The sequence below is a fragment of the Leopardus geoffroyi genome, chromosome B1, assembly GCF_018350155.1.
Source record: "Leopardus geoffroyi isolate Oge1 chromosome B1, O.geoffroyi_Oge1_pat1.0, whole genome shotgun sequence".
NCBI classification, from domain to species: domain Eukaryota; kingdom Metazoa; phylum Chordata; class Mammalia; order Carnivora; family Felidae; genus Leopardus; species Leopardus geoffroyi.
Window position 1 is genome coordinate 79396693 of NC_059327.1, and position 12206 is coordinate 79408898.

At 37.9% G+C, this 12206-nt stretch overlaps 1 pseudogene; it reads left to right on the forward strand.

The window, feature by feature from the left end:
* The first annotated feature begins 10278 nt into the window (after nucleotides 1-10278).
* On the forward strand, nucleotides 10279-11538 carry LOC123582954 (annotated as a pseudogene).
* Nucleotides 11539-12206: the final 668 nt, after the last annotated feature.

Below are 12206 nucleotides of genomic sequence, written 5' to 3' on the forward strand. Positions count from 1 at the left end.
TCTAGTCCTACTATTTCACTGGAATTGGATTTACTAACTGTAGTTATCTCAATATTGTCACATCTCTATAAGTTGTCATTTTTTAAATTTCAATTTTTCTCTCAGTTTATTTTTTAAAGGTTTTTATTTATTTTTGAGACAGAGAGAGACAGAGCATGAGCAGGGGAGGGGCAGAGAGAGAGGGAGACACAGAATCTGAAGCAGGCTCCAGGCTCTGAGCTGGCAGCACAGAGCCCGATGCAGGGCTCACACTCATGGACTGTGAGATCATGACCTGAGCTGAAGTCGGACACTTAACCAACTGAGCCACCCAGGCACCCCTCTCTGTTTACTTAATTCTCTGATGATTCATTTTTACTTGGTTCTTTTCTTCATTACCAGCAATTTGTTTCCCGATATTCTTTCTATCTTTGTAACAAAACCCTTTTAAATCTCATTTACTCCTATTTCTAGAACTTTAATTATCTCATGCCTGAATTCTTTTAAATTCATCTTGCAACTGATGTCAGACTAATTTCCCAGTATTCCAGAAATGTGAATTCTTTTTTTAAAAAGTAAATACACACACTATCTTTTTTATTGCCTTCAGAGTCAAGAGAGTTTCCCTTGTATTATACTCTACTTTTCCATGATTTGGACTTGTTTAACACTCTTGATTTTATTTGCCACTGCTACTCAACTTCAACAATAAATAGTTTTCTGTGGAGACAGCTTTCTTTATTCTCTCCAGCATCCATTTTCACCTTTTTGCTTCTGCTTTGCTGGTCTCTTCTCCTGGAACAAATACCGTTCCCTTTATCTGAGCACATCCTAAATACTACCCATTCTTTAAGACCTGGTTCAAGTCCTATCACCTTCCTGAATGTCTATCCACTCATTCTAGCCATTTAAATGAGCTTACAATGCAATTTTTAGAGGAAGCCACAAGAACTGAGGTGGGAGGATGGGGAAGATGGCAAAATAGGAGGATCCTGACCTTACCTCATTTCACAGACTCACCACAGCTACAATTACATATAACACAACTCACTCTGAAAACCACCTAAAAGATTGATATAACAGCTCATCTACAGATAAATATATAATGAAAAAGCCATATTGAAAAAGGGTAGGAGGGGCAGAGATGTGGTCAGGATCTATACCTCTAGTCCAGCAGCCCCCAAATGGGAGGGGTATCATAGACGCAGAGGTGCTCCAAGAGGACCAGGGCATCAAGCCCCAAATCAGGCTCCTCACCATCCTGGGTATCTGTACCAGGAAGATAATCCCCCTGGCTTTGACATCTGGGTTTGAAAATCATTGGGGCTTAATTCCAGGAGACCTATAGGAAGCTGAGACTGTATTCCTATTTATTTTAAGTTTATTTATTTATTTTGAGGGGGGTACAGAGAGAGAGGGAGAGAGGGAATCCCAAGCAGGCTCTGCACTGTCAGCGCAGAGCCCAACATGGGGCTCAAACTCACAAACCATGAGATTATGACCTGAGCTGAAATGAAGAGTCAGACGCTTAACTGACTGAGCCACCCAGGTGCCCCTGTATTCCTATTTTTTTAAGTTTATTTATTTATTTTGAGAGAAAGAGTGTGTGAACGTATGCATGTGAGTGGGGGCAGAGAGAGAGAGAGAGAGAGAGAGAGAGAGAATCCTAAGCAGGCTCACTGCTGTCAGTGCAGAGCCCAATAAGGGACTTGATCCCATGAACTGTGAGATCATGACCTGAGCTGAAATCAAGAGTCAGACTTTTAACCGACTGAACCACCCATGTGCCCCAAGACTCTATTCCTATTAAAGGGTCAGTATACATATCACTTGCTCTGAGACCCAGCACAGAGGCAGAAGTTTGAAAAATGCCTGAGTTATATATGAAGGAGATGTATGGACTAGTTTTTAGGTTTGCAGTAAAGTGGCAGAAATTTGTATGAAATTTCTCCAGGAATAGAAGTGCTAGTAGGAACTATTTTTATTGCTCTTCTTCAGTCTAGCTGGCCAGACACTTGTGGGAGCCAGTTCTGACACTCTCCATCTACCTTGAGAACACCTCTCCTTTGCCCTGGTGTTCCCCTGTGGTCCAGTCCCTTCCAACCTACTGACTTTGGCAGACTTCCTTCCAAAGCAGCTCCCACCATGCCATACGTGGCAGACAGCTTTGGTCAGGACTGGTGTCCCTGGAATGCAACTACTCTCCTGCCATACCCAGCAAATAGCCCTGGCCAGGACAAATGCCCATCCAAAGCACTGACTCCCCTGGGTTGGGGAAGCAGCCCTATCTACCAGCACAAGTGAAGCAGCTGTAGCCAGGCCTCTCAGTCCATCATGCCAGGGGCCAGCCCTGCCCACCAGTGCACCCAGAGTAGACATGACACAGTCACAACCAGAGGCTACACATAGCTCATATAGGGAACACCCCTGGAATGCTGGGTTCTGGTGACCTAGGGGACTGAGCCACTGCACACTACAGGATGCCTTCTACAGAAGGCCACTGCTTTCAAGACCAGGAGGTATTGCTGACCTAATACACAGAAAAAACACAGAGCATCAGGCAAAATGATGAGTCAAGGAATATGTTCCAAATGAAAGAACAAGAAAAAAAAGCTCAGAAAAACAACAAAATAAAATGGAGACAAGCAATTTATTTGATAAAGAGTTCAAAGAAGTTGTCATAAAAATGCTAACTGGACTTGAGAGAAGAGTAGATGAACTTAGTGAGAATTTCAACAAAGAGATAGAAAACATTAAGAAGAAACAATCAGAGCTGAACAATACAATAACTCAAATGAAAAATACACTAGAGAAAATCAACGGCAAATTAGAGAAGGCAGAAAAATGAATCCGCAATCTGGAAAACAGAGTGGTGGAAATCACCCAAACTGAAGAGCAAAAAGAATAAAGAATTTAAAAATTAGGGTAGATTAAGGGGCTTTTGAGACAATATCAAGCATAATAACATTTGTATTATAGGGACAGAAAACCTGAAAGACTTCACCAAAATACTATTAGAATTAATAAATGCATTCAGTACAGTTGTGGAACACAAAATTAATATCTAAAAATTGGTTGTGTTTCTGTACACCAACAAAGTAGCAGAAAAAGAAATTTAAAAATAGTTCCAAGGGTGCTTGGGTGGCTCAGTCAGTTAAGCATTTGACTCTTGATCTTAGCTCAGGTCTTGATCTCAGGGTCATGAGTTCAAGCTCCACATTGGGCTCCACACTGGGCACAGAGCCTACTTAAATAAAAATAAAAATTAATAATTAAAAAAAGGGAAAAAAATGAAAATCCACTTGTGATCGCATTAAAATGAATAAAATACCTAGCAATAAATTAACCAAAGAGGTGAAAAATCTGTACTCTGAAAACTATAAGACAATGAAAAAAATTGAAGACAACAAAAATAAATGGAAAGATATACCATGTTCATGGATTGGAATAATTAATATTGTTAAAATGTTCATACTACCAAAAGCAATCTACAGATTCAATGCAGTCCTTAATCAAATACCGAGAGCATTTTTCACAGAACCAGAACAAAGAATCCTAAAACTTGTATGGAACAACAAAAGACCCTGAATAGCCAAAGCAATTTTGAGAAAGAAGAAGGAAAGCTGGAGGTATCACAACCTAGATTTCAAGATATACTACAAAGCTATACACACAAAGTGTGGTACTTGGCACAAAAACAGACACTCAGATCAATGGAACAGAATAGAGAACCCAGAAATGGACCCACAAACGTATGACCAGCTAATCTGTGACAAAGCAGGAAAGAATATACAATGGAATAAAGACAGTCTCTTCAGTAAATGATGCTGGGAAAACTGGACAGCGACATGCAGAAAAATGAACCTGGACCATTTTCTTACACCATACACAAAAATAAACTCAAAATGGATGAAAGACCTCAATGTAAGACAGGAAGCCATCAAAATCCTCGAGGAGAAAGCAGGCAAAAACTTCTTTGACCTCGGCTGCAGCAACTTCTTACTCAAAATGTCTCTGGAGGCAAGGGAAACCAAAGTAAAAATGAACTATTGGGACCTCATCAAGATAAAAAGCTTCTTCACAGCAAAGGAAGCAATCAGCAAAAAAGGCAACCGACAGAATGGGAGAAGATATTTGCAAATGACATAGCAGATAAAGGGTTAGTATCCAAAATCTATAAGGAACTTATCAAACTCAACACCCAAAAAACAAAGAATCCAGTGAAGCAATGGGCAAAAGACATGAATAGACACTTCTCCAAAGAAGACATCCAGATGGCCAACCGACACATGAAAAAATGCTTAACGTCGTTCATCATCAGGGAAATAAAAATTAAAACCGCAATGAGATATCACCTCACACCTGTCAGAATGGCTAACATTAACAATTCAGGCAACAACAGATGTTGGCAAGGATGCGGAGAAAGGGGATCTCTTTTGCACTGCTTGTGGGAATGCAAGCTGGTGCAGCCACTCTGGAAACAGCATGGAGGTTCCTCAAAAAGTTAAAAATAGCACTACCCTACAACCCAACAATTGCACTACTAGGTATTTATCCAAGGGATACAGGTATGGTGTTTCAAAGGGGGCACATACACCCCCATGTTTATAGCAGCACTATCAACAATAGCCAAAGTATGGAAAGAGCCCAAATGTCCATTGATGGAAGAATGGATAAAAGTGTGGTATATATATATATACAATGGAGTGTTACTCGGCAATCAAAAAGAATGAAATCTTGCCATTTGCAACTATGTGGTATTATGCTAAGCGAAGTAGTTGGAGAAAGACAAATATCATACGATTTCACTCATATGAAGACTTTAAGATACAAAACAGATGGACATAAGGTAAGGGAAGCAAAGATCATATAAAAACAGGGAGAGGGACAAAACATAAAAGACTCTTAAATATAGAGAACAAACCGAGGGTTCCTGGAGGGGCTAAATGGGTAAGGGGCATTAAGGAATCTACTCCTGAAATCATTGTTGCACCATATGCTAACTAACTTGATATAAATTAAAACAAATAAATTATTAAGAAAGAAAGAAACAAACACACAAAAAAACCCCAGTGTGGTACTGCCACAAAAATAGACACACAGATCAACAGAACAGAATAGAAAGCCTAGAAATAAACCCGTGCTTATATGGCCAATTAATCTATGACAAAGGAGGCATGAATATATGATGGAGGAAAAGAGAGTTTCTGCAATAAATAGTGCTGGGAAAACTAGACAGCTGAATGAAAAAGAATGAAACTGGACCACTTTCTTATGTCTTACATAGAGATAAACTCAAAATGGGTTAAAGACCTAAAGGTGTGACCTGGATCCATACAACTCTTAGAAGAATACATGGGTAGTAATTTCTTTGACATCAGCCTTAGCAGTATTTTTTTGGATCTGTCTCTTCAGGAAAGGGAAATAAAAGCAAAAATAAACTATTGGGACTGCACCAAAATAAAAAGCTTTTTCTATTATCCAAAGGAAATGAAAACACTAATTTGAGAAGATATATGCATCCCTATGTTTACTGCAGCATTATTTACAATAGCCAAGATATAGGAGTAACCTAGTGTCCATCAATAGATGATTGAGTGAAGAAGTGGTATATATGTACAATGGAATTTTACTCAGCCATAAAAAGGAGTGAAATCTTGCCTTTCCCAACAACACAGAGAGACAGGCAAGGTATTTTGCTAAGTGAAATATATCAGTCAGAGAAAGACAAATATCATGTGATTTCACTTACATGTGGAAATCTAAAAACAAAACAAATGAATAAAAGAAATAACAAAAGAAATTGAAGCAGACTCTTAAATACAGAGAACAAACTGGTGGCTGCCAGAGAATACCTAATTCATTCTATGAGGTCAGCAGTACCCTAATACCAAAACCAAAGACATCACAAGAAAAGAAAATTATAGGCTAATATTTCTCATGACACAGAGCAAAAATCTTCAATGAAATATTAACAAATAAAATTCAATAATATGTTAAAAAATTACATGCCAAAACTAAGTGAAGTTTACTCCAGGTATGCAAAGCTGATTCAACCTTTGAAAATCAATTCATGTAACCCATCATATCTACAAGTTAAAAAAGAAAATTCACATGACCATATCATAGATGCAGCATCTGACAAAATCTAATACCCAGTCATGATAAAAACTCTCACCAAACTAGGAATAAAGGGGGAATTTCCTACCTTTGACTTGATTAAGAAATCCACAAAACACCTAAGGTAATGTCATACTTAATAGTGAGAAACTAGAAACTTTCCTGCTAAGATCAGGAACAAGGTAAATATGTCCCCTCTCACTACTCCCTTTCAACCTTGTAATGAAAGACTTAGCTAATGCAATAAGACAAGAAAGGGAAATAAGAGGTATACAGATAAAGAAAGAAGAAATAAAACTGTCTTTGTTCACAGATGGCAGGATTACTTATGTAGAAAATCTGAAAGAATTGACAAAAACAGCTTTTGCAATGAAAAAGCAATTGTAGCAAAGCTACAGGATATAATGTAAATATACAAACAATGAATATATACAAACAGTGAACAAGTAGAATTTGACATTAAAAACATTGCCATTTCGGGGCGCCTGGGTGGCTCAGTCAGTTGAGTGTCCAACTTCAGCTCAGGTCATGATCTCACGGTTCGTGAGTTCAAGCCCCACGTTGGGCTCTGTGCTGGCAGCTTGGAGCCTGGAGCCTGCTTTGGATTCTGTGTCCCTCTCTCTCTCTGCCCCACCCCTGCTTGTGCTCTGTCTCTCTCTGTCTTTCAAAAAATGAATAAACATAAAAACAAATTTTTTTAAACATTACCATTTGCATTAACACCCCAAAATGAAATAATTAGGTATAAATTTAACAAAATATGTACAAGATCTATTTGAAGAAAACTATAAATCTCTGGTGAATGCAATTTAATAACTAATAAATGGAAAGATATTACATATTTATGGCTAGGAAGACTCAATATTATCAAGATGTCAGTTCTTTACAACTTGATGTATAGATTCAATGCAATCCCAGTAAAAATCCTAGAGAGATATTTTGTGGGTATCAACAAATTGATTGTAAAGTTTAAATGGAGAGTTAATTAAGAGACTTAGAATATCCAATACAATATTGAAGGAGAAAAACAAAGTCAGAAGATTGACATCATCTGACATAAAGACTTGTTATAAAGTGTGGTATTGGCAAAAAAAAAAATAAATCAATGGAACAGATTAAAGAGCTCCAAATTAGACCCAAGTAAATACAGTCAACTGATCTTTGAAAAAGGAGCAAAAGGCAAGAAAATGGAGCAAAGATAAACTTTTCAACAAATGGTGCTGGAACAACTGGATGTTCACATGTAACAATACAAATCGAAACACAGACTTTATACCCTTCACAAAAATTAACTAAAAACAGATCACAGACTTAGTATAAAATGCAAAACTATAAAACCCCTAGTAAAAACAGGATAAAATCTACATGACCTTGGTTATGGTGATGACTTTTTAGACAGAACACCAAAGATACAATCCATGAAAAAAAGAATTTATAAATTGGACTTCATTAAATTTAAAAACTTCTACTATGAGGGGGCGCCTGGGTGGCTCAGGCAATTGAGCGTCCCACTTCGGCTCAGGTCATGTTCTCGCAGTTCATGAGTTCAAGCCCCGCGTTGGGCTCTGTGCTGACAGCTCGGTGCCTGGAGCCTGCTTCCGATTCTGTGTTGCCTCTCTCTGCCCCTTCTCTGCTCATGCTCTGTCTCTCTCTGTCTCTCAAAGATGAATAAATGCTAAACAAAAATTTAAAAACTTCTACTATGCGAAAGACACTATCAAGAGAATGAGAAAAGAAGCCACAGAGTAGGAGAAAATATTTGTAAAAGATATATATGAAAAAGGACTGTTTTTCAAAATATACAAAGAGTTCTTACAACTCAACAATAAGAAAACCAATGACCCAATTAAAAAAAAATGGCAAAAGATATATGAACAGACACCTCAGCGAAAGAGATATACCAGATGTCAAATAAGCATATGAAAAGATGCTCCTCATCATATGTCAAAAGGGAATTTCAAATTAAAACAACAATGAAATACCACTGCACATTTATTAGAACAGCCAAAATTCAAAATGCTTACAATACCAAATGTTGGTGAAGATGTGGAGCAACAGGAATTTCATTCATTGCTGCAGGGGATGAGAAATGGTACAGTCACTTCGGAAGACTGGAGGCTGCTTAAAAACCAAACAGGGTCTTAACATAAAATCTAGCAATCATGTTCTTTGGTACTTATCCAAAGGAGTTGAAAACCTATGTTCACACAAAAATTTGCATTCAGATGTTTATATCAGCTTTATTTGTAATTGCCAAAACTTGATGTCCTTTAGTAGGTGAACAGATAAACTGTGGTACATCCAGAAAATAGAATATTGTTCAGCTCTAAAAACAAATGAGTTATCAAGTCATGAAAAGATATAGAGGAACCTTTTATATATATGAGTAAGTGAAAGAAGTTAATCTGAAAAGGCTACATACTATGATTCCAACTATATGGCATTCTGGAAAAGGCAAAACTGTGGAGACAGTAAAAAGACAAGTGGTTACCAGAGGTCAGAGGGGAAAGAAGGGATGAACCAGCAGAGCACAGAAATTTTTTAGGGTGGGGCACCTGGCTGCATCAGTCAGTGGAGCATGCAACTCTTGATCTCAGCATTGTGAGTTGGAGCTCTACACTGGGTGTAGAAATTACTTAAAACTTTTTAAAAAAAAAAAATTTTTTTAGGGCAGTGAAGCTATTCTGTATGATATTATAATGGAAGATATATGTCATTAAACATATGTCAAAAGTCATAGAATGTACAACACCAGGAATGAACCTTAATGTAAATATAGACTTTGGGTGATAATGATTATATTAACTCTCCATTCCCTAGGATTTGTTGATATTATCATTTATTGTAGTTGTTATTTTTTGTTTAGTGACTTTCTTTTCTAATTTAAAAAAAATTTTTTTTTTAATTTTTTTTTTCAACGTTTATTTATTTTTGGGACAGAGAGAGACAGAGCATGAACGGGGGAGGGGCAGAGAGAGAGGGAGACACAGAATCGGAAACAGGCTCCAGGCTCTGAGCCATCAGCCCAGAGCCTGACGCGGGGCTCGAACTCACGGACCGCGAGATCATGACCTGGCTGAAGTCAGACGCTTAACCGACTGCGCCACCCAGGCGCCCCTAAATTTTATTTTTAAGTAATCTCTACACCCAACACTCAAACTTACAATCCAGAGATCAAGAGTTGCATGCCCTATCAACTGAATTAGCCAGGCACCTGTTTAGTGACTTTTCTGAACTAATTCTGCAGTCTGTTCTTTGTTGTATGTAGCCCCTGAAGTATCTGTTATGGTAGCTTAGTGGTCACCTAATGATTGGCCACAGATTTTCTTAAATACTTGGAACCAAAAGATATCCCAGTCTTTGGAGAGAACCTATGTGTATTTGTTGTGGCATGCATTCAACATTCACCAGTCACTTTACAACTCTGCCTTAGCCATCACTTCCTTCTTTCTTAGAACCTCAAAGTCAGGAGGGAGTGAGTTTAGGGCTTTCTTGAATCTTTCCTGAGCATCCACACTTCCCTGAGCATGCATTTAGCCTTTTAGATTTTCAGCTTTGTAAGCTTACAGGACACTCATAGCCCAGCCTTTCTGATTAATCTATTATTTACCCCAGCTATTATCTATCACAGCAGGAGCAGCAACCTAAGACATTATACTGTAAATGTTTTCAATAAATGCCCTGTGGGAAGGAGCTTTAACCTGAGGCTAGTTTGGAGTTAAGCAAAATAAAGACAAGCCTATATTTGAGGGAGCCAACAGACAGTTTAGAACAAATACAGTTGACCCTTGAACAACATGGGGGTTAGGGATGGTGAACCCCTCCATCTCCCCCTGTTGGGAATCCAGTTATAACTTTTGATTCTCCCAAAACGTAACTACTAATAGCCTACTACTGTTGACCATAAGCCTTACCAGTAACATAAACAGTCAATTAACCCATATTTTGTATATGTATTATATACTATATTCTTACAACAAAGTAAGCAAAAAAAAATTAAGAAAATCATAATGAAAGAGTGCCTGAGTGGGTCAGTTGGTTGAGTGTCTGACTTCAGCTGAGGTCATGATCTGCGGTTCTTGAGTTCAAGACCTGCATCAGGCTTGCTGCTGTCAGCCTGTCAGTGCAGAGCCCCCTTTGGATCCTCTGTCCCCACCACCACTCTTCCCCTCTCCTGCTCACACTGTCTTTCTCAAAAAATAAATAAAACTTAAAAAAAGAAAAAATCATAATGAAAATACATTTATACTGTACTGTATTTATCGAAAAAAAAAATGTGCATGTAAGTGGTCCCATGCAGTTCAAGCCTATATTGTTCAAGGGTGAACGGCAATGAATTACAATTCTTTGCTTATGAGGTATGTTTTGCTCCCTCTGGTATCAGGAATGCAGACTGTTATTTTTACAGCTACCACTGATCTGAGGAGCAAGAGATGGGGCTGGCATAGGTTAAAACACCATACATTTTATAGTTCTTTAATAAAAAACAGCCATTTCTCCTATTTGACATGTTGCTACAGGCCTTTCGCTAATTTCCAAAATTACAAAAAAGTTGATTCTGACATTTTGCCCATTTTTCATTTCCTTTATGGGGGGGGGGTGAAATTTGGAGTATACTACTGTGCTATTTTCACTGATATCACCTCAGGTCATTTTTAACCCCGATAGTAGCTAGTCAAGGGCTAAACACAACGTGGGTGACTAATACATCTTTTAGATCTTTTTGAGATTTAACTGATCAGAAAGTTCAGTTTTGTGTCCAGAAGTCAGTTCTTTATTGAATTTCTATCTTTCAGCATCTTGAAAAATCCAAGTTTATGGTGGCTGTGCAGTAAGTACTTGTCCAAAAATAGGCAGTACAGGTGTTCTAGGCAAGATCAGATCCTGATAAATTTCACCTCTAAGATGATCTTCAATTTTCAGATTCTTAAATTCTAAATAGTTAACTTACTTTCTATGCTGATAGTGCTCTTACAAACATGGTGAACATTCCTAAAACCTACGGACTTTCTGCAAGAAGTGTGGCAAGTACCAACCTTACAAGAAAGTACAAGAAAAGCAAATATTCTCTTTATGCCCAGGGAAAGTGGCATTATGACAGGAAGCAGAGTGGCTTTGGTGGGCAGACTAAGCTGATTTTCCAGAAAAAGTCTAAAACTACAAAGAAGATTGTGCTGAGGCTTGAATGTGTTGAGCCCAACTACAGGTCTAAGAGAATGCTGGTTATGAAGAGATGCAAACATTTTGAACTGGGAGGAGATAAGAAGAGAAAGGGCCAAATGATTCAGTTCGAGGCCTCATATTTTGTTACGTTATGAAGACAATAAAATCTTGAGGTTATGTTAAAAAATAGTGAATGCAAATTCTCAGAAATGATTTACACCAACCCAAGTCAGTAAAAAAAACCCTTAATTTATAAATCATAGTATCAATTTGTTATTTCATAATACAAACTATTTCTGGCAAGATAACCAACATCAGTCCATTTTTTGGGGGCGGGAAGGGGCACAGTTTCCCAGTATATTAGTGCCCTTGGAAGAAACCAGGACAAAGAATTGCTTGGTGAGCATAGTGTAGAATAATGTAGTTGGGTGTTCTTGTAAAATATTTCTTCTAGACAGGGTATCAGAAAGAACTTCCATCCCTAACTCTGATCCTCATTTGTGAAATGTTAATTACAGTACCTGCCTAAAAGTATTTGTGTTAGGATTAATGAAATTACACACATCCATGAACCATGATATCACTACAAATGACAAAAACCAATTCCATTTTACCTTAGACAAAAAGAAAAACGTCATAATTTACAGAATCCAAGGAATGGATGGACAACCAAACCATAGAAAGAGCAGAGATGCCATAACTTTCTCCCCATCCTTTTTAACTTTATTCTGTGTGTCAACTCTGTTCCCTGCCACTACAGCCTGGTTTTCTTCACTTGTTGAAGAATATGGTCACTGACAACTCCTCCTACGCACTACATTTTATAATGTGGCTACTGGAGATTCTTTTTAAAAATTTTTTTCTCAATTCTTGTTAGAAAGTAGAAGGGTTCTGTTTGAATTAGTTATATGCTCAACTCTGACGAAATCAATTGTGGCCAAAAA